General features: G+C 48.4%; 1 pseudogene; it reads right to left on the bottom strand.

Moving 5' to 3' along the window:
- Nucleotides 1–7,582: 7,582 nt before the first annotated feature.
- Nucleotides 7,583–22,601, bottom strand: LOC144247028 (E3 ubiquitin-protein ligase PHF7-like; annotated as a pseudogene).
- Nucleotides 22,602–23,858: the final 1,257 nt, after the last annotated feature.

Genomic DNA, 23,858 nt, shown 5'->3' with positions numbered 1-23,858 from the left:
GTTTTAGTGCTCAAGAAAGTCTTTGCCACGATCATTCGGTTTGAAACTTTCCATTAAAGCTCTGGAGACAGTCATTCGTTTGACCAAAGTTTCTTCTTTTTTAAGAGAGACCAGATGGTAAATTTTCAAGTTTATCTGGTCCCAAAAAGCACAGGTAAAAGCAGAATTCAAGTCTATATTTTGAGTATTCACCTTTACCCAGATTAATAAGTCTTTTAGTTCATGTTTTGAGATATCTGAACATCCTTTATTCTGTAAAATTGTCTCAAGCCGGTAAAAGATGTTCCATTCTGTTTTAGATAAATTGCCCAGGAGCCCCTAAATTTGCTGCTTAGTACTTACAAGGATATCAGCTACAGACAACGAAGGGGATGAACCATTCTTCCTATTAACAACCTCGGCCTCTGGCGACGGAGTCGTCCACAATCTTCTTCTTTTTTATTCCACTAGTCTAACCACCGTCCTCAGAGAGGAGCAGCATTTATCGCCGGCCGGGGGCTATATACGAGTCAGAAATAGGATGGGACTGCTGTGGTATGTGTCTCGAGCTGTTTATTTTTTAGCATCAGTCTCATTACATGGTTTTGACAATGGGAAGATGCCAGCAGCTCACATCCAGGCAACAGACCAAGAACTTAATGTTACAACTTAATTTATAAACTCTTTGACCAGTCACACAAAGCAAAAGCATATTGACAGTAGTTCTATCCAATCACTACAAGCACATGTGCCTTTAGTTAAAACAATGCTTGCTTATTTTGAATACAATACTTGCTTGTAAGCCTCAAGATACAATGCACAGAGCTCCGTTATTAAGCTTAGACCTTCCTAACATCTCAACAGATATACTTTCCTGCAACTTAGGAAGTTATTCTGTCCAAGCGTTAATACACAGACTATTGTTCTATTTGTTCTTTCTTTCTACTTCTTGTATAATTTTTCTGCTGACAAATATTATAGCTACTGCGTAACTCTAATCACCATCCTGGTGTCTCTGAGGCCTGCCTTTTGCAATGTGCCCAAAACGCTCTGATTTTAAGGAATTCCACAGACTTATCATTGATATTTGGTTCACAAGTCTTTTTCCATGCTTTTTTCAGTTGTTTATTAGAACTCATCTTTATAACTGTCCCATGGCTGTGTTCCACACATTTCTCAACTACAATTACACAGGTTACATTTATTTACCTGACACAAAACACAACTTTGCATTTCACACTGTCTTTCTTTGAGAGAAAGATTCAGATAAAGTCAAGGAAACAGGGCAGGCGAGACGGCAAGCTTCCCTTGAGATGCTTTTGGAAGGGCCTGCAAGGACCCTGCCTTCCTTCGGAACAGAGGTGGCCACGACACATGGTGTTGGCTGTCTTACCCTAGGTGCTCCCTCTGTTCCATAAGGACTTTTGCCCACTTCATCACTTGTCTGTCCCTCCAGCTGCAGGGCCTCAAACCCGCTCTGTAAGGTACTAAACCTCTAAGTCAGCTGCAAGTTTTGAGAATAAGGCAGTGAGCATGGCTCGAACTAGGGTGTTTTAGTCAGGCTTACAATATATGTTGAGAAGAAGAAGAGAGAAGGGGTAGATAGCACACGAGAATCCAGCACAGCCTCACCAGATTTTTCATCTGGGTTCTTGAAGCACAATGCCCAGCACTTGCGCTGAGACATCTTTTTGTGTGTTCTGGTGACCAGAACCATCCCACGGCCAGGCCCAGGGTAATTTGGGTGCCAAAGTCCTGTTGCCTGCAAACAGCACACTTTTTTACCCAGCTGGAGCTGATTTCAGCATGTTTGCTGAGTTGACTTTAGGAGTGTTTTCCTTATCTTGGCAGTTCTAACAGATGTCCTTATGGCCCCTAAATTGTGCATCCTTTGCGTCCTCAATCAGTGGGCGTCCTTCTTCCCAAGCTTTGTCAGCTTCCCTCTGGGTCTGAGATCAGTGAAACGTGCCCAGGCCTGAGTCTTCAAAGACCATTCTAGCAACAAGTACTTTGCTTTTCTAACACCTGACCATCACTCCGAGCTTGCAGGCTGCCATGTGCGGCACACGTTAAATGTCTCTTCTTGTTGATCGGGTTTGAAAGTGTGCAAAGCTCAAGTGTTACAGGACATCCTTTCTTCATCAGGAATGGGACCTGCGGGGTCCCGGCCCGCAGATCTTGCTGCTGGCCGAGGCTGCAGTGCCAGAGCTGCCGTGCGCCGTGGCACTGCCGGAGCGCCCAGGCAGAGCCGGGCTGGCAGTGCCGACACCTGAGGGAAGCCCTGCCGTGGCACTGCCGGAGCGCCCCGGCAGAGCCGGGCTGGCAGTGCCGACACCTGAGGGAAGCCCTGCCCTGGCACTGCCGGAGCGCCCCGGCAGAGCCGGGCTGGCAGTGCCGACACCTGAGGGAAGCCCTGCCATGGCACTGCCGGGGCCGCTCCTGCCCCGGGGCCGCCGGCAGGAGCGACGCCTGGGACCTGCCGACAGACCGGCATTGCTTGGCCCTCTTCAGTAGATCGAGGGAGTGGCACCACGAAATAGCAAAATATTACACCTGATTTAAAACACCAGAGGGAAGCCATAGAGTTGAAAGGAAAATGGTGTGCCAAAAGATAAAGGGCATAAAAGGGAAGACTAAAGAAAACATACTGAATCTTAATCTACACATTAATCTCAACTATATCAGAGGAAACATGACAGTGACCTACTCAGTGTTTTGACATTAGAAGGGTTTGCCATCATTATTTTGCAAGTATGTTCAACTCTTAAAACGCAGTCAGGTATTCCTTTGTCTAGTGCCATGAATTTAATAATGGGATTGGATTTGGTACAGCTATCCCTCAAATTCTCCACGTAAAGGAAGCTGAGTACTTAGCCATGAGTCAGTAAAAGAAATCTTCCATTCTATCACTGTTCTGTAGTAAGCACTTAATAAAAGAAGTAATTCTGCAAATTCATGCTGATCCTTTAGCCATCTGTTAGACAAACATATTATAATATTGGCTTATTGGCTTTCCACAAATATTAAAGTGGAAGCTCTATGTATAGTGTAAAAGTAACCATGAAATAACGATATATATTTAATTTCTGCTATAAATTAAACTTAGAGAAGTGAAGTACCTGATATTACTCTTCAGGAAATTGAACTTACTCTTTGGTTCGGATCACATCCAATGAATGTATGATGAACACCTCTGCTACTGACCGGAGGAGAAGGCGGACAGGAGCAGGGCTCACGCAGGGCTCAGCAGGGACTAGTGCCCTTGTGGCTCTGGGCCTGTTCTGCAAACTCCCCACACTCTTCTGTCTCCCAGACAGAGAGAGAACCAGCACCTGGAGGAGACTGTGACCTTTCTGGACAGGGACTCACCGCTGACGGCTGCCATGAGTGACAGCAAGCAGGAGGGCCCTGGTGCCAGGGAGGCAGGTGAGGGCAAAGCCGCCCTCCCAGAGCCGGGCCCAGGGGCTCCTGTGGCAGGCGTTGTGTGGGGCCCAGAGCAGAGGCAGGGGGAGGCAGGAGCTGCTCAGCCATGCCGCGGCTGGGAGCCTCCTTCCTCCCCAAGTGGGGCCCAGCTGGGCCAGGGGGCAGCTCTTGGGACACCCGTGCCCACAATGGCCCCTGCTCTTCAAGGCCTCCAGCCCTGCCCATCAGCCAGGCAGGCAGGCAGGGACAGAGCAGCCCTTGGGGCCGATGCTGCTGCAGCCAAAGAGCCCCGCAGAGGTGCTCATGCCCGCTGCCATTGGCTCTGTGCCCTGCAGTGTGCATGCTGTGTCGCCGTGCAGAGGCTGTGCTTCCCCAAGTGCTGCCACCAGCTCCTGTGCTGCTGCTGATGCTCTGCCCAGCCCACCCACGGGCACTGCTGGAGCCTCACACCCACCACAGCCAGCTGGGGTGTGACAGCTCTGCTGCTATGGGCACGGCTCTGGGCAAAGCACCCGCATGTCCCTGGGCTGGGGCCATTGCCCAGGTCGGGCTTGGCAGAGCCCGTCTGCTCCTGGAGAGCCGGGGCCAGTGCCCAGGTGTGCCCTGGCCCGGCTCTGGGGCGCCTTTGACATTCCTGCTTGCCTTTAGAGCTGCCAGGGATGAGCCGGAGCTCAATGGCCCCGGCCTGGCTGGACAGTCAGGACTGGAGCCTTCCCGTGGCTCCCCAGCACCCAAGACCATCAGCCCCAGCTTGGAAACACTGCCGAACAGGATTTGCCAATTTTTTTTCCTCTTAGATCTTTGAAAGGATTTTGGTAGTAACATTGTTTGACCACTTCTTCAAGGAACAAACGTGGCACGTTTCTATTCAGTAAAGAGTTTATTGGCTTCCTTGCATTTCTATTTGGTATCCCTATGCTTCCTTCAGCATTCTGGGAAATAATGAAAATCTACCGAATTCTTCAGAGAATTTTCTGAATCCACTATTAGGCGAAGTCTCTAAATTCACTCCTTCTCTTAAATACATCCTTTACGTACAGTTAAGTAGCTGCTCCTGTAACATACAAAGATGTAGTGGTTTACCTGCCTGGACAACACAACATGATGTTATACACACCGGTATAGTAAATCACTTTTGTTCCTGGGGAGTTGCAAAGTTGCAGGCTCTTCTTGAGGTCCTGAATTAATTCTGCACGCCCATTCATACCTGCATTTCCTCCCCTTGCTCAGCTTTCACCTACAGTTCCCAGGGAACACATGTTACATACTCACCACAAGCAATAATCTACATTGGTCTTCCCAACCCTTTTTCTTCACTGAACTCTACTGATCTACAAAATAACTTTGGGCCCTCTGTGCAAAAAGAAGAACCAATTAATAGGCTTAAACATTTTCAATTGTGCTGCTGCTTCTAACAATCATGGGCAACTCAGCAATAAAGTCAGGAGTCAATTCTTCACATCCTTCCTGTTCTCTTGCCCCCCACCAGATGTTGTCTCCCAACAGAAATGTTCCCTCCTGCAGCCTGGTGTCTGCGGGACAATGAAAGGCAGCAGAATTTTCCTCAGCATGCTGCAGTCTAAATTGCAGTGAAATAGCCGCTGTTTCATTAGAAGCTCAGCACCAGGATCACACATCTTCCCCCAGAACTGGGGCCTGCTTAGGACTGAGCTCTCCACTTTAACACCCCCTGCAAATCAGACAGGCTGGAAGAGTGCTGGGCACGAACTGTATGAACACAGCAATACATTTCTGCAGCGTTATCGAATCAGTCTTGAGAAATGCACACCATTTAAGCCTGTCTTAAGACTATTCTACAAAACATATAACAAGCAATTGTTTTGCTGGCCTCTGCAATTTTTGGGGATGGGACTCCATATGTTTCCTTTGGTTGTTGTTTTCTTTGTTTCTAAATACAAAATCCCCTGGATTCAGAAGAGAAACCCCCAGATTCATTAGGACAAATCACCACAGGGACCTATGTGGGTGACAAGAACACAGAATTCTTAATGGTAACTCCAGAAAGACAGGAAAAAGTTAAAGGTGATAAAAATACCTGAAAGGATCCAAAATGTCTAGGTAAACTATCAATGGGCTAATGTTTTGGTAAGCTCTGCAAGTCCGGATTCCTATTAGGCAATTACCTGAAAGAGAAGAAAGCCAGAAATCTGCTTGGCCTTTATTTTACCAGGACTTTTTCACGGGATTCTGCCATAATTTTGAGCACAAGTAAGGATGCCAAAATTTGACTAGGAAACATTCCTAGGCAGGCAGCATTTTTTCCTCCTCACAGAATTCCAGGAAAAGTTTAAAAAAACACAAAAGGGGGTGAAGAAATTCTGTCGTACCTCTTAGGCATTCATCATCTTCAAAGAAGAAGACAACTCTAGCACTTTCTGTGCATGGTAAAGAAACAAACCTAGACAAGTACAAAGGGATTTTAGCATTCTAAATTGTACTATCAAATTCCATGAACACAAGTTAAAACTGCAGTGCTTCAGAGAATTGGTATACAGTGAAAAGCTTTATTCCCTAGTAACCAAATAGAGCCTTCTAGAAAAAAAAATAAAACTCTTCTTAAAATAAAACTGACTGTGTCTTTGGCTTCTGGCCAAACTCAGTTTGGAGTTGGTCAAACCAAAATGAGCCCGTTAATTTCTTGTGCTCAACGTCTCTCTTTTCATATTCAGCTTCACATCACATGGGCTGCTGGGAGTTTTGACTCTGGGCAGCACAAATGGTTTTCCAAGATAACTTTCACTGCTCAGAGGTGTGCAATCTCAGTTTCCCATTCCCTGAGTGCTGCTATTAATATTCCCACAGCATCTAACTACTACAGCCAAGTAGACAGCAAATAGAAACGGAACTTGCATTTCTTGGTCCGTTTCAGTGTCTCACGTCTCAGGCTCATCATCACCCTCAGAGCTGCCGTCTTGGAAACGTGAATCCTCTTGCCATGCGACTTTTACCGGCTTTATTGTTCCAAGTCTGCAAGACTCTGCAATAACAGCACCGAAAAAGAAACAAAGCCACATCCAGATTATTCCTCCACTTGTCAGGAAGAATTCCTCCTTTCAAGACAAATACTTACAGTGGAGAAGACAGATGTAGGAAGGACAGAATCTGCTTCTGCCAGATTTTCTGAGCTACATATCTGCTCCAAGATTTTCCACTCTGTTCTCGGGATCTCTGCTGTATTCTTATGAATTTATCATTGCATTGAGAAGACACCGGATACCTTCCGAATTCAGCACAAGTGTGGGGGGCTTGTTGCTTTGTGTTGTTGCGTTGTTTTTTTTAAATATTTTGGATAACTTCACATGGTTTCTTTTCTCTCCTACAGGACTGTGACTTGATTTAATGTTGTTTCATCCTCTTTCATAAGGCCTCATTTTATCTATGGTTGGAACATCCCAACCATCATGTGTCGTTCAGTTTACTTCTTCTATAGGTCCAAGAAGAGAATTCAGTAGCAAAGAGAATGTTCGTGGATCTTGCGGTCATCTCCAGGCTTTTGCTCCTCCCTCTCCATTAACACACATTTACTTTAAAATCTTGTTGGGTTCTCTGAAACTTGATATGATTGGTGTGCCATCTTTCTCCCTGTTTGCGAGATTCAGGGCTTGACAACAAAGTTTTTCACCACTCAGCAAAATTCCCAATGCCTTCTCAAAGCATGCCTTTCAGAATTCCTGAGATGCAAGCATGAGTTACCTCTCATTCATGTACCACAGCCTTGGCAAGCAGAAATGAAGATCAAAATGCTTCTGCCTACTTACTGGCTTCTGCTGTGGAAAATCTCCTGCGTCCTGACCTTCTTTACACCACAATGCTCTACAGTGCCTGCCAGAAGCTCTTCCTTAGAAATGGCACTGTGAGAAGGGTCCTGCTGTTACCTTCTTTGATGCCCAACTCCTCTGTGTCTCCAAAGAAGGAAAACTTGAACGCGCTTGACTCCTGAGATGCGTCGTTCTCGGGCAAATGTCCCAAATGGTCATCTGGGGGCAGGGTCCTGTACATCCTCTTTGTCCCAGGGTATTTCCACAATCTTTTCTGTTTTGTTCTTTGAAGCACCAAACAAGTCCTTTAAACTGAAATGAGATTGTTCAAGGATAGCAAAACAGCGCACATCCTTTCCAAAGACAGCTTCCCAAGGAGCCACCTTGCTCTGAACGCCTCCCTAACTGTATGAAAGGCCCATAAAGGAGAGGTTCACTTTACAAGAGTGAGCAGTGGGGAAACATCTCAGCTTGGAGTCAAAAGGCCGGAACAAAAGTCCTTTTTCATTAGCCACATCATTTAAGTGACTTTTCACTTAATACATGGTAAGACAGAAATCAAGGGATTTAGCACAAGACTACTTTCCTGCCAGTAGAAATGTCAAGAGCTAATACGGTTTTCTCACAGACCTGCAAATCTCAAGGTCTCTGTATTGACTGTTCTCACCTTCACTTTTGGCAGTAAACAGATGGACTAGAAAGAAAAGATGAAGCTACGTGCTGCTGTTGGAGGTCCCAGTTGAGGCCCGACGCCTCTGGTGGGAGCGGTTGCTCCTGCAGGAACTCTCTGATGGTGTTCCCGTGCGCCTGGGCCTCTCAGCGCTTGCTGCTCTTCTCCTGCTCCTGTCCTGGCGACTCCTGGACCGGAGAGGTTGATCCGAGGCCCGGCGCTGCAGGCGGGAGCGGCTGCGTCTGGGGGATGTCCCTGATGGAGTATCCCTTTGCCTTGGCCACTCAGTCCTTGGTGCTGTCCTGTGGCTGCTGTCACGGCGACTCCTGGACCGGACAGATGGACTTAGGGCCTGACCTTGCTGGTGGGAGCGGCTGTGTCTGCGGGACGTCCCTGGCGATGTCTCCCTTTGCCTGGGCATCTCAGTCCTTGGTGCTGTCCTGTGGCTGCTGTCACGGCGACTCCTGGACCGGACAGATGGACTTAGGGCCTGACCTTGCTGGTGGGAGCGGCTGTGTCTGCGGGATGTCCCTGGCGATGTCTCCCTTTGCCTGGGCCTCTCAGTCCTTGGTGCTGTGCTGTGGCTGCTGTCACGGCGACTCCTGGACCGGACAGGTGGACTTAGGGCCTGACCTTGCTGGTGGGAGCGGCTGTGTCTGCGGGACGTCCCTGGCGATGTCTCCCTTTGCCTGGGCATCTCAGTCCTTGGTGCTGTCCTGTGGCTGCTGTCACGGCGACTCCTGGACCGGACAGGTGGACTTAGGGTCCAATCTTGCTGGTGGGAGCGGGTGCATCTGGGGGATGCCTGTGAAGGTGTCTCTCTTTGCCTGGGCATCTCAGTCCTTGGTGTTGTCCTTCTGCTGCCATCACAGCTACTCCTCGATCGGACTGGTCCATCTGGGGCCCGACCTTGCTGGTGGGAGCGGGTGTGCCTGCGGCCGGGCCCAGCATGTCTGGAATGGCCCCTGTCCTCAAGCTCAGGGGTGCTGCTGTACATTGACCTTGTTCTGCTGGGGCTGCTGGTGTCCAGCGAGGGAGATGGCAGAGACTGCTGCCGTGCTGTGCGTTGGTGGCTGCTGCAGCTGCTGGTCTCTGCGGATGAAGCCTGGGGATCCTGCCCAGATGGCACCGGGCCATGGGAGCTGGGGCTGATGGCCTCAGATTCTGTGGAGCCGTGAGCAGGCTCCAGTCCTGACTGACTGGTCGGGCTGGGGCCACTGAGCTCTGGCTCATCCCTGGAGGCTGTAAGGACAAGCAGGAATGTCAAAGACCACCCAGGCCCAAGGCAAGCCTGGCCAGAGCAGAACCCCAGCCCTTCAGGAGCAGACGGGCTCTGCCAGGCCCAGCCTGGGCACTGCCCCCAGCCCAGGGACACCGGGTGCTTTGCCTCATACCCGTTTCAAGACCAGCACAGCTGTCACACTCCCAGCTCTGTACGCTGTTTTTCAGGCCAGAGCAGCACCTGTGGGTGCCCTCCGCAGCGCAGGAGGAGCACAGGAGCAGTTCCCAGGGCCTGGGGATGCAAATGGGTTTATGACACTGAGGACAAATTGATTGTCCGGCCAAGCTCTTCTAGTTCTTTTCTCTTTGAGCCCTTGAAATGACACGGCTACCCTGCAGAGCCTCAGGTGCCGCTCCCCAACTTACCCCTCTTCCTCTGCCTCGTCCCTGCCTCCCGGGTAAAGGCAATCCCTGGCATTGCACCTGCTGTGCCTCTCTCCTAGATCCGCGTAAGCATGGTTGTCCTCCCATGTTGGCTGTCTGATGGAGAAAGGAAAAGCTGATGAGTTTCTGCTGCCCTCCCCTCACAGAGGTATAGGTTGTCCCTGCTGTTCGTCCCGTACTTTTCCAAGGCGTGCGTGAAGCTAAAGCCCAGACTCACAGGACAGGGCAGGGACAGGACTGGTATGGCAGGGCCTGGCAGAGCACAGACCTTGCAGCTCCTGTCCTGTGCGGCAGGCAGAAGGACACCAACCTGAAGGGGATTCGGATCCCCAGGATGAACATTTCGACAGTGAATACCATCCGGTCTCTGCACAGGGGGCACCGAAAATATAAAGCACCAGCACACATGGCCTGTCCCTGCAGGGCAAACAGAAGCAGGGTGAGCAAGGCCCTGGTGCTGCTGAGCACCTGCTGTGCCCTGGGGCTGAGGGGAGGGCTCCTACCTGGATGCAGTCCCTGTGGAACCAGGCCCTTTTGCACGCTGAGCACACCAGGGTTCTGAAAGTCTTTCTATCCTCCACTGGCTCCATGCAGATGAGACAATCGGTGCCTGGCTCTGGAGTTGCCTCCACGTTCTGCTTGGGACGGTGCACAGGGCAGAAGGAGCTGGAGGAAAATGGATGGGCAAAGTGAGAAATGTTGGATCTTCTGCCAGGGGTGACCAGGAGTGGGGAGGAGGTACCTGAACTGTGGAATGTACTGTGTAACGCAGCCGCCCTCCTTGGCACAGGGCAGGTGGAACCATCTGTCACAGTCCTCCATGCAGCACATGATGGTTGCCCCGCTCTGGCCACAGACGCAGCAGCGCTGGGAAGAGCCAAGCAGCCCCATCAGCAGCAGCCTCGGGGCCTCCCCAGGCAGCCCCAGCGCTCCGGGCAGGGTGCAGGATGTGGCCACTGCTGGGTCTCAGCCCACAGAGCCGTCTGGTGGAGGAGGGGGGCTCCTGTGTGAGAGCCTCTGTGCAGCTGCTGGGAGCCAGACTTTGTCCCACATCCGGCCAGAAGGGCAGGCCTTTCCTTCCAAGTGTCTGGGCTAAGCTCTGGCAAACCTCACTTGGCACAAATCTCCCTGCCTGCATCGGACTCTCACCTTTTGTGCTGCCCGCCGCACTGCAATTTGGATATCTCTAGGAAGAATTCTCATGAGCCCAACATGGTCCTTCTCTTGAGGAAAAAGTAGAGTGGCAAAGAACTGCAGCAGAAAGGAGGAGCAGATGAGGAGAGAGGGGCAGGAACTGCCCATTGCAATGGTGGAGGGAGCTTCCAGAGCCACTCACCAGGCAGAACACGTGGGCACAGATTCCACACTTCTCCACTTTGTCACCGCAGATGTCCGGATCAGCCTCTGCACGGCGACACAGCATGCACACTGCAGGGCACAGAGCCAATGGCAGCGGGCATGAGCACCTCTGCGGGGCTCTTTGGCTGCAGCAGCATCGGCCCCAAGGGCTGCTCTGTCCCTGCCTGCCTGCCTGGCTGATGGGCAGGGCTGGAGGCCTTGGAGAGCAGGGGCCATTGTGGGCACGGGTGTCCCAAGAGCTGCCCCCTGGCCCAGCTGGGCCCCACTTGGGGAGGAAGGAGGCTCCCAGCCGCGGCATGGCTGAGCAGCTCCTGCCTCCCCCTGCCTCTGCTCTGGGCCCCACACAACGCCTGCCACAGGAGCCCCTGGCCCCGGCTCTGGGAGGGCGGCTTTGCCCTCACCTGGCTCCCTGGCACCAGGGCCCTCCTGCTTGCTGTCGCACATGGCAGCCATCAGCGGTGAGTCCCTGTCCAGAAAGGTCACAGTCTCCTCCAGGTGCTGGTTCTCTCTCTGTCTGGGAGACAGAAGAGTGTGGGGAGTTTGCAGAACAGGCCCAGAGCCACGAGGGCACTACTCCCTGCTGAGCCCTGCGTGAGCCCTGCTCCTGTCCGCCTTCTCCTCCCGTCGTCGCCTCGAGGAACACCGCAGTCCGCTCTGGCTGTTGGTCTGCTGATTCTGGGCAAGGGAGAGGCAGGGGAGCCTGCAGCACAGGCCCAGAGCCCCGAGCTGTGGGGCTCCGCTGGTCCCTGAGCAGCAGCGTCCCTGCCCTGCCTTCTCCTCCCGTTGTCAGGTCGCACTGACACACGGCCTGAGCCCAGCCTTCCCTTTTGTGACCTTGCTTGCACGGGTCACAATGGCCACTCTGACATCAGCATCGTGCATCCACAATTGGGGCAGCCATGGCCTCAGGTCCCTGGCAACCACTTGAGGCGGCCCCCTTGGTAACTGCCCAGGTTCTGAGATGGGTGCGAAGGTTTGGCCAGGACGGAACCCAGGCAGGGACTCCTGCAGCAAGTGCAGGGCCGAATGCCACGCCCTGGGGCAGCCATCGAGGCTGGTACTGTTGGCAGTAAGGTGCTGTTCAGGCACTGCCACTCCAGGGCTCCAGCCCTGGCCAAGGGAAATCTCTGCTCCTGCCCCTGGCAGGGGTCAGTCACACAGAGATTGTGCATTGAGTCAGGAGTGGAACTGAGGCCACACATGGACTCTAGGTCTCTTCACAAGGTTAATCGGAGTTTATTAGAAACCCATTATTTTATACACCGTTCTATTACAGGTGGACCTGATTAGTCATTTAATCAGCAACCCCTGACATCATTGGCTAATTCACAAGACACCCTTTGCTAAACATCTGATGAGAAAACAGCCGTTCAAAACACCAGCTGCAAGGTTGTTTTTAGTCTTTCTTTCAGGCATCTCAAAACTGTAGTACTTCGCTTGCCCAGTCACGGGGATCTTTTGTGGCGGCTAGCTTGTCCCCTTCAAGTGACTGGAGGGAACTACAAGTGTGGCTGCCCCCGGCTCGTCACTTAGAGCACCGGGTGGCAGTGATTGCCTCAGCGTGGGTGACGAAGGCACAGCAAAGCTACGAAGATCCAAAGCAAAGGAATAGGGAGCGGACACCTGTATGAGGTCTGCAGAGCTTTTATTCTCCCAAACCGGGACAGTGACAGATGCCTCTCTACCTTGGGTCTGACAGGGGATTATAAAGGGTGTGGGCGTGAGGGGGGTGAACACAGTGCAACCAATAGGAAGGGATTACATCAGTGCAGGGGCCAATGAGGAGAACCTAGGGAGGGGAAAGGTTTCCAGGGACCAATACTAACAAGAACAGGGATGACTGACATCAAACATTCTAGAAGAAAATGGGGACGGTTTCAGGGATTGACAGGGAGAGGGGGTGTACAACTTGGACTGACAGGGGTATTTTTAGGTACAGAGGGAGATTGACAACCCTGTGTCGGGAAAACTTTGTGGCAAGGAGGTGGGGAAAAACCTTCCTAGGGAGGAATAGGGGACACTTGGAACATACCAACAAGACCTGTCTAACAACTAATTTCTAACTTAATTACCAAAACCTTATAAATCCTTGTAAAACTGTCACACAACCACACAGCAACCCTTCGCACCATTGGCTAATTCACAAGACACCCTTTGCTAAACATCTGATGAGAAAACAGCCGTTCAAAACACCAGCTGGAAGGTTGTTTTTAGTCTTTCTCTCAGGCATCTCAAAACTCCCCACAACAACACCTGGGAAAGTTTATCTGGCTTCTCTTTCTCTGACTAAAGTGTTGCATCCACATGGATTCTCTTGCACTGGAGAAATTCAAAACCTGCTTCAGGTGAACTGACATTTTCCTCAAGACCTCTCTGGGGAAAACCAGGATGAAAGTGAAGGCACTGCTTTGTTACAGGGGCATTGCCATGCCCGAATCCTCAGTGAAGGAAGAAAATTAGCAATGGTGACACCGCTGTATAAACACAAAGCACATTTCAATGGTCAGCTGAAGTGCCCGGAGGAGACAGACATTAACCACCCTCACACTCATCCTCAGGACAGTTTTGTCTCCACATTTGACAGTTCTTCCTTTGAATGTTGTTTGGTTTATTACAACTCAGAAGCTTAAAATAACAGTGCCCAGTGTAGTTATTAGACCCCAAAACAGCCCTCTAACAATTGCCTTATGTATTTCTCACTGTCATGTCCCAAGACTTTTTATCTGAGGTCAGAACAAAAGAATTCCAGCCTCCTGCCCATGATAGAGATGGGGAGATTTTGAAAGGATATAAGGACAACCATTATCTGTTGGGAGGTTACTGATGAAGAACAGGAAGTTCAGGGGAGATGGAAAGAAGTCCAATTGCTTTTCTAGAATAGGAAGAAAAGCTTTTTAAAGCCAGTATACTCAGTATACTTTGCCACTTTATCTTTGCTGCTCTCCCAAGACAAAAGATTTTGCAGTGTGACTTTATCACAATTGGTTTTGTATCTAGAAAATTAAATGTCATTGTTCTGTAAAATGATAAAGCTGCAAAATCTAAAATTAAAAAAATAAACAACCAAAACCAAACACCAAACCAAAGAAAACTGAAGTATTTGTCAATTCAAGTGCAAGGTAGATCAAGTGCTACCTGCCAGCATCAGTTGGCAGGTTCTGCCAAGGTTCAAAGGCTGCCACACCAGCATGGCAAGCTTGAAAGAGTCCTGTGTAGATTCATCACAGTGGAGAAGATCAGCAGGACCCGAGCAAATACAGAGACTTGTACAGTTTCAGAAATCAGATACAGGAAACAATTCCTTCAGAGCTCTCTGCTACAGTTTAAATTCATTATCTACCAGAAGGAAAAAAGTAAAACAGACCTTTAAAACAGACTATCAAAGCAATAGTGGAGTTTTCAAGAATGAATCATTTTCTCTACTCTATGGGACTGGACTTAAGCAGATCCCACCCTTGAAGGGAGCCTGGGAGTGCAAATACAGAAGGGGCAATCCCACCCTGAATTTGTCAGGAAGGGGAGCTGCTCTTTCCACTCTCTGTGGTCATACAGTTTGTCTTTTCCAGACTGGGAGGTAGGAAATTTATTGTTAAATTACATTTCTAACAAATTTAGGAGCTTTAGATATTGCTTCAATACATGCAGTAAAGCATCTCCTTTACTATATAAAAAGCATTGTTTCTAAAATTAAGTTTATATAAAAGAAATGTTCTGTAAAAAGTACTTTATCCCCCAGAACTCAAATAAGGTTTTATAAACAGACATGCACTTGTTACCAGAGAGAATCCTAGAAGCCTTTTGTTTCAGTTATTGTCTATCTTTTTTCTTTGTGTAAAATGCTGACACCTTTGGTAGGTGCCAACAGATTGAGTAATCCAACAGGCAGTTCTTTTCACTACCCACCATTACCTTCACACCATGAAGACTGAAAGACTGGTTTTTGTCAAAATAAATGAAGCTATTCCATATGACAACACATTTCCCCCCACTAACTCCAACAGCTGTAGCCTGAAATCAGGAAAAAAAAAGTTAACTGCCAAGTTAACCCCAAGACTTACTATTCTTTTCGAATTTAAAACAGTGACCGCACCACTTGTTTTTATGCTTTTATCTCCCTCGTGTTCTTGTCAGTACAAAACACATACCATGCATGCTCAGAACCTGGCTATGTTCCCAGTTAAATCAAAGAACATGGCAGCATCCAAGCATCCACAATAACCTCCACTGAGACATAAATGGATCATCATTTATCAGTCACTCTGCCTATGCAAAGTAAGTATTGCAAATCACATGGATGATAAGAGGAGTGTAAGCAGAAGGAGATAAAATAAAAATCTATGTGGCTCTAAGGCAGAAAATATGCTTTTAACCTAAAAAAAAACCAAACAAACCTCACAGCTGCCTTCAAGAAACTACAGCATGTCAAATTCAGCTTTGCTTTCGCTTAGATCATCTCTCTTGGAAAGGCTGTAGATGTGGGGTTTTTTTCCTTCCAATTGAAACTTTTTCTAGGAAAAACATGAGACTGCACATGTACATCTTTGACTAGAATTTCCTAGAGGAAACAACTTCATGTGAGAAGCTTGTGAAGAAGATGTTGAAATCAATGGCTTCCCTGCTTCCTATGCCCTTTCCCCCCACCGTGACTGCACTTCATTTACCTGCATTAACAGCACGGATGAGAGCCAAACTAAGAGAAGGAATTTAAAAAGCTGTGATGTTTTCTCTGCCATTACTTAAAGTGCCACATGCAAACCCAAGCGAACAGTCTCTACTAGACACAGAGGAACTAAAAGAGGATCTTGCAGCCTGGATGTCAGGTAGAAGTGAACATATTTGTCAAAATTACTGTAGAACAGGTACTGCATCAGGAGTGGCAAAAATTAAAGATGCCTTCCTGGGGAGATTCCAGCAGGGAGAAGGTTGCAGACACTTGAATTAGGTTTTCAGGTACTGTGCAGTTTGTTGGCATCTGACCCAAGGGCACAGCTCCCACACACATAAACTTTGGAACATCTAAGCATGGGTATAAGTGCTCTGGCTTGCAAAAGAACTCCGTGTTCAGCAGCTTGCAGTGGGGAGTGTCCTTAGGGTGCACTCAGAAATAAACCAAAATTAGGCCCCTTATGGCTTCAGGGGTTAGAGTTTCTTGGGGTTTGTTTTGTTCTTTTGGGGGTGGATTTTTAAAGATGTGTAGAGAACTTCTAGTTGCGAGCACTTTACATTATTAGACCACGCTAGCTGTCTTACCACTGAGCACAATGAAATATTAATTATTTTTATCCAGAATTATTGGTGATTCGAGACATGACAACACAAGTATTGTAGCCTTCCAAAAATGATGTGTGTTTTATTCTCTTGATACAAATATTCTATTCCTAGGAATGAATGGTAAATACAACATTTGCACAACCCATTTTTACAAAATCAAAGGAGCAAAGGACTGACTTTCAACTGATACTCCCCATTCTTAAAGAGAAAAGGGTTACCAAAGGACAAATGGAATGCTGACCACTAAACAAAGTGATGGTTCTACCTTTCTTCAGTTACACATTGGAAACGCCACAACTAATCAATCTCTCAGTGAGCTTATTCTTTGGAAAGGAGACTCCTCATTCCCCTAGGGGGCCATGGTCTGTGGTGTGCCCACAGGTCAATGTCCTCACCTGCCTCCTAGCCTGGCGGCTGAGCAACAGGGCTTCCTGTTGCAGGATTTCTGAGAGAGAGAGGACACGATTTATATTTTGAGTGAAGGTTGAGCTACCCCCAGTCTAGGCCTCAGATAATGGGCCTTGGTAAGGCCTTTGAAGCCTTTGACACAGTAAGAAATTAGTCACTGCGCAGTTCGAAATTATGTTAAGGTAACCACAGTATCAACGAGTTTTCTGGGTGTGAATTGGTGAAGGGCTGCAGTGTGGAACTCTAGCCACCTTAAGACAAAGACAAACAATGTTTGCTGACCAATGATAGTGTGCTCACAATTTGTAAACGATATTGAAGTGTATATAAACTGCCATCTTATAAAGAATAAACGGAGAATGTAGCATTAGCTATATTGGCTTGATCTGCGTTTGTCCTGTCCAGCATTCCCTATTGTATAAGAAGTCCCTTGCTTCTGCTTCCAGCTTTGGGTAAGGCAGTGTTTGAAATACAGACGCAAAGAAGACTGTAGGGTATGAAATACCATAAAGCTAAATTCAGGCATTTGTCAGACACAGCAGCTCAAGGTACTGAGCAGCACAAAGGGTTCTGAATTTAAGAACCTCTCTTGGAAGAGACACTACGTGTGTCTTACCTGGAACTCAGCTGCTGGTACTGGATATTGGGCTCTGTCATCACAGCAGACACTGCCTGCACCCTGTCAAATGAACTTGAGAGTTAGGCCGGAGATGGAAGGAGGGGTGAACAATTAACAGTTTCCTTAGAAAATGAGAATTGAATTTAAACAATTTTTTTTTTTTCCCTTTTCGTCTGTTCCAAAACACACAGTAATGGAGATTCAGAGATCCCTTTGTTCCATCATGGCATTATCCAGTGCCTCCAGCTGTTTTAGATACCCGGAAGGTGGGACCAGAGTTCTGGTCCTCAGTTTTTGTGATTTGCATTCACTCCTCAACCTCTTCCCAATTCTTTAGGGTGCCAGGCTGCCTTGCAGGATCCTCACTCCAAGCCCAGCATCCTCACTGACACCAGCATTAGCCGCTTCTGATTGTGCAGCCGCAGCTCAGTACCATTTGATGCAGCTCTCCAGCTCTCCGCTCCCCCTCTACTCCAGCCTCATTAATCAAAATGGATGTTGGCAAACTGCAGTAAATGCCAATGAGATTTCTTCAGTGTCTCCTAAGTCCTCTTGAAAATAGTGTGCATGGAAATTCAGACGTTTCGCTCAGCTGCACTGCAGAGCTGACACTGCGGCACGGTATTTCAGAAAGGCAAAGGAAACAAAATACAGAACCTTCTCCTGGCACATACAGGTCACAACTAAATGACTGAACAGCACATGTTTGGTTTAACCAAGTTCTACTGCACAAACCAGAGCGAAAGCTTCAGGACATCACCTGATGCGGGACGGAGGGAAGAGCATATTAAAAATAAAAGCAGGGGAAGCGCCACAAATGCTTCCACTGCACCGAGCATCTCTGCAATTGGCTGGGAGAGCTGTTGCTGCACAAACTCTGCCTGCTCCCGCCCCACGGAGTAAGCCCTGCTCCCTCTTACAACAGGCTGAAGCACAGCATGGCAAGCTGTCCCCAGTTACTATCCCTGATGGCCATCCCCCCTCAAGCTCACAACAGTAACAAGTTTGCCCGAGATCCTAAAAATCTCTCAAATTGAGCTGTGTGCGGGAGGAAAATTGTAGTCCACAAATGTTTCATGCTAAGCCTAGCAAACTTGGCCTCTATAACTTCTGACTTCCAAAGCAACAGATCATGGTTCAAACCCTGCTGGGGTATTGTCCAGTAAAAATCCCTTTCAGGTGCGTCATCACTGTAAGAAGGAGGTGAGGCAATTTCAAGAGGTACTAAACTGAAGGCAGAAAGGAAATTAAACTCTCTTCTCAAAAAAACAAGACTTGGGTTTACAACTAAAATACCACTACAAGGAATTATTTTTGCTTTTTAAATAAGGAAAATTTTCCCTTTGTGTGGCAACCATGTATTAAAACCAACACAGACAAATGTGTACCTGAGTGTCTAAAAGTCTCACCTGTCCCAGGGGTAACTCTTTGTATGGAAAGGTGTGCCCTAGCCTAGGGGAAAAGTGCTGCAAAAATACCTGCTGCTTTAAGTTATGAAATGGAAAAGCTAACATCCTACCTCTTCAGCTCCTACTCTAATGCAAAGCAATGATGAATTTGGAAAAAACCCCAGACACTTAATAAAATTATCAACTTTAATATCCTGACAACTGATATGCTGGAGCAAATCCTGAAGGACCCATGGGATTCAGTAATACACTTTGGTCATAAAAAGGGGAAGTAAAGTGAATGATCCCAAATAGCAGGCCAAGCTACGGAGAAAATTCCCAACGTATAATTAAAAAGACTGAGTTAATAAGGATGTTGCGTTAATTCAGGTCCATCAATAAAACAACCCTAACAGCTTTAGGTATTATCTTCAAAACCAGCATTAATATGGAAGTGTTCAGCAGAAAGTCGGGCTTAAATAGCAGTAAAACTCTATTTATTTGGGGTGAATAGGAGATTTCTTCTGCAATTAAAAAAGTAACTGTCCAAGAAGTCACAAGTCCTTCATCACAGGAGTCACTTACACATGGAAATTACAGGATGTGCTTTTTTGGAGAATTGCAACAATACTTGCGAAGTATATAATAAATAAGAGCATGTAAAAACAAGTTAGAAATAAAACGGAATTCTTTAGCTCTGGTTTGAAGAGTATTCTCACTCCTCAGTCACATCACAAAGGCAAAGGCAAAGTGAACTGAATATAGCATCCAGGCTAGGGCCAGATTTGTCTGCTTCATGATTTAGAAACCTCTTGGGAAGCTGGGACACTTGCTCAGTTTGTGAACCCAATCTAAACTCTGTTTCTACTGGGGTATTGTTGAACTCAGTCCAGCTGGATTAAAACTAAGCAGAGAGATGCTTTCTGAACATAGCAAAGCCATAGCCTGTGGCTCCCTGGACCTGTAGGGAGCATGTCCTCACTCCCTAGCTGAACAAGCTATTTTTAGATTACACACAATGGATGCCAACAGACCTGCTGTAATCAAATGCTGGTTAAAAACAGCACCTATCTTCAGCAAGGAGATGGCTCATGATGGCTCCCAAGGATGTTCCTAAAATGCTGTGATGCCCTAGCCAGTTTTCAAAAGGTTCTTTATCGCCGGCTGGGGGATACATCCAAATCATGAATGGGACTGGGCTGCTGTGGTATATGTTTATTTTTTAGCATCAGTCTCATTACAGGGTTATGACAATGGGAAGATGCCAGCAGCTCACATCCAGGCAACAGACCAAGAACTTAATGTTACAATTTACTTTATAAACATTTTGACTAGTCACACAAAGCAAAAGCATATTGACAGTAGTTCTATCCAATCACTACAAGCACACGTACCTTTAGTTAAAACAATGCTTGCTTATTTTGAATACAATACTTGCTTGTAAGCCTCAAGATACAAAGCACAGAGCTCCATTATCAAGCCTAGACCTTCCTAATATCTCACCAGATATACTTTTCTGCAACTTAGGAAGTTATTCTACCCAAGCGTTAATACACAGACTATTGTTCTATTTGTTCTTTCTTTCTACTTCTTGTATAATTTTTCTGCTGACAAATCTTATAGCTACTGCGTAGCTCTAATCACCATCCTGGTGTCTCTGAGGCCTGCCTTTTGCAATGTGCCCAAAACTTTCTGATTTTAAGGAATCCCACAGACTTATCATTGTTATTTGCAAGCAAAAGATTGGTTCACAAGACTTTTTCCATGCTTTTCTCAGTTTATTAGAACTCATCTTTATAACTGTCCCATGGCTGTGTTCCACATATTTCACAATTACAATTACACAGGTTACATTTATTTACCTGACACAAAACACAACTTTGCATTTCACATCGTCTTTCTTTGAGAGAAAGATTCAGATAAAGTCAAGGAAACAGGGCAGGCGAGACGGAAAGCTTCCCTTGAGATGCTTTTGGGAGGGCCTGCAAGGACCCTGCCTTCCTTCGGAACAGAGGTGGCCACGACACATGGTGTTGGCTGTCTTACCCTAGGTGCCCCCTCTGCTCCAGAAGGACTCTTGCCCACTTCATCACTTGTCTGTCCCTCCAGCTCCAGGGCCTCAAACCTGCTCTGTAAGGTACTAAACCTCTAAGTCAGCTGCAAGTTTTGAGAATAAGGCAGTGAGCATGGCTCGAACTAGGGTTTTTTAGTCAGGCTTACAATATATGTTGAGAAGAAGAGAGAAGGGGTAGATAGCACACGAGAATCCAGCACAGCCTCGCCAGATTTTTCATCTGGGTTCTTGAAGCACAATGCCCAGCACTTGCGCTGAGCCATCTTTTTGTGTGTTCTGGCGACCGGAACCATCCCACGGCCAGGCCCAGGGTAATTTGGGTGCCAAAGTCCTGTTGCCTGCAAACAGCACACTTTTTTATCCAGCTGGAGCTGATTTCAGCATGTTTGCTGAGTTGACTTTAGGAGTGTTTTCCTTATCTTGGCAGTTCTAACAGATGTCCTTATGGCCCCTAAATTGTGCATCCTTTGCGTCCTCAATCAGTGGGCGTCCTTCTTCCCAAGCTTTGTCAGCTTCCCTCTGGGTCTGAGATCAGTGAAACGTGCCCAGGCCTGAGTCTTCAAAGACCATTCTAGCAACAAGTACTTTGCTTTTCTAACACCTGACCGTCACTCCGAGCTTGCAGGCTGCCATGTGCGGCACATGTTAAATGTCTCTTCTTTTTGATCAGGTTTGAAAGTGTGCAAAGCTCAAGCGTTACAGGACATCCTTTCTTCATCAGGAATGGGACCTGCGGGGTCCCGGCCCGCAGATCTTGCTGCTGGCCGAGGCTGCAGTGCCAGAGCTGCCGTGCGCCGTGGCACTGCCGGAGCGCCCCGGCAGAGCTGGGCTGGCAGTGCCGACACCTGAGGGAAGCCCTGCCATGGCACTGCCGGAGCGCCCCGGCAGAGCCGGGCTGGCAGTGCCGACACCTGAGGGAAGCCCTGCCGTGGCACTGCCGGAGCGCCCCGGAAGAGCCGGGCTGGCAGTGCCGACACCTGAGGGAAGCCCTGCCATGGCACTGCCGGGGCCGCTCCTGCCCCGGGGCCGCCGGCAGGAGCGACGCCTGGGACCTGCCGACAGACCGGCCTTGCTTGGCCCTCTTCAGTAGATCGAAGGAGTGGCACCACGAAATAGCAAAATATTGCACCTGATTTAAAACACCAGAGGGAAGCCATAGAGTTGAAAGGAAAATGGTGTGCCAAAAGATAAGGAGCACGAAAGGGAAGACTAAAGAAAACATACTGAATCTTAATCTTCACATTAATCTCAACTATATCAGAGGAAACATGACAGTGAAAAAACCTACTCAGTGTTTTGACATTAGAAGGGTTTGCCATCATTATTTTGCAAGTATGTTCAACTCTTAAAAAGCAGTCAGGTATTCCTTTGTCTAGTGCCATGAATTTAATAATGGGATTGGATTTGGTACAGCTATCCCTCAAATTCTCCACATAAAGGAAGCTGAGTACTTAGCCATGAGTCAGTAAAAGAAATCTTCCATTCTATCATTGTTCTGTAGTAAGCACTTAATAAAAGAAGTAATTTTGCAAATTGATGCTGATCCTTTAGCCATCTGTTAGAGAAACTTACTATAATATTGGCTTCTTGGCTTTCCACAAATATTAAAGTGGAAGCTCTATGTATAGTGTAAAAGTAACCATGAAATACCAATATATATTTAATTTCTGCTATAAATTAAACTTAGAGAAGTGAAGTACCTGATATTACTCTTCAGGAAATTGAACTTACTCTTTGGTTCGGATCACATCCAATGAATGTATGATGAACACCTCTGCTACTGACCGGAGGAGAAGGCGGACAGGAGCAGGGCTCACGCAGGGCTCAGCAGGGACTAGTGCCCTTGTGGCTCTGGGCCTGTTCTGCAAACTCCCCACACTCTTCTGTCTCCCAGACAGAGAGAGAACCAGCACCTGGAGGAGACTGTGACCTTTCTGGACAGGGACTCACCGCTGACGGCTGCCATGTGCGACAGCAAGCAGGAGGGCCCTGGTGCCAGGGAGCCAGGTGAGGGCAAAGCCGCCCTCCCAGAGCCGGGCCCTGGGGCTCCTGTGGCAGGCGTTGTGTGGGGCCCAGAGCAGAGGCAGGGGGAGGCAGGAGCTGCTCAGCCATGCCGCAGCTGGGAGCCTCCTTCCTCCCCAAGTGGGGCCCAGCTGGGCCAGGGGGCAGCTCTTGGGACACCCGTGCCCACAATGGCCCCTGCTCTCCAAGGCCTCCAGCCCTGCCCATCAGCCAGGCAGGCAGGCAGGGACAGAGCAGCCCTTGGGGCCGATGCTGCTGCAGCCAAAGAGCCCCGCAGAGGTGCTCATGCCCGCTGCCATTGGCTCTGTGCCCTGCAGTGTGCATGCTGTGTCGCCGTGCAGAGGCTGACCCCTGTGCTTCCCCAAGCGCTGCCACCAGCTCCTGTGCTGCTGCTGATTCTCTGCCCAGCCCACCCACGGGCACTGCTGGAGCCCCACACCCACCACAGCCAGCTGGGGTGTGACAGCTCTGCTGCTATGGGCACGGCTGTGGGCAAAGCACCCGCGTGTCCCTGGGCTGGGGGCAGTGCCCAGGTCGAGCTTGGCAGAGCCCGTCTGCTCCTGGAGAGCCGGGGCCAGTGCCCAGGTGTGCCCTGGCCCGGCTCTGGGGCGCCTTTGACATTCCTGCTTGCCTTTAGAGCCGCCGGGGATGAGCCGGAGCTCAATGGCCCCGGCCTGGCTGGACAGTCAGGACTGGAGCCTTCCCGTGGCTCCCCAGCACCCAAGACCATCAGCTCCAGCTTGGAAACACTGTCAAACAGGATTTGCCTATTTTTTTTCCTCTTAGATCTTTGAAAGGATTTTGGTAGTAACATTGTTTGACCACTTCTTCAAGGAACAAACGTGGCACATTTCTATTCAGTAAAGAGTTTATTGGCTTCCTTGCATTTCTATTTGGTAACCCTATGCTTCCTTCAGCATTCCGGGAAATAATGAAAATCTACTGAATTCTTCAGAGAATTTTCTGAATCCACTATTAGGCGAAGTCTCTAAATTCACTCCTTCTCTTAAATACATCCTTTACATACAGTTAAGTAGCTGCTCCTGTAACATACAAAGATGTAGTGGTTTACCTGACTGGACAACACAACATGATGTTATACACACTGGTACAGTAAATCACTTTTGTTCCTGGGGAGTTGCAAAGTTGCAGGCTCTTCTCCAGGTCCTGAATTAATTCTGCACGCCCATTCATACCCGCA

The sequence above is a fragment of the Lonchura striata genome, chromosome 12, assembly GCF_046129695.1.
Source record: "Lonchura striata isolate bLonStr1 chromosome 12, bLonStr1.mat, whole genome shotgun sequence".
In the NCBI taxonomy this organism is placed as follows: domain Eukaryota; kingdom Metazoa; phylum Chordata; class Aves; order Passeriformes; family Estrildidae; genus Lonchura; species Lonchura striata.
This window is presented reverse-complemented; position numbering and strand designations above follow the sequence as displayed.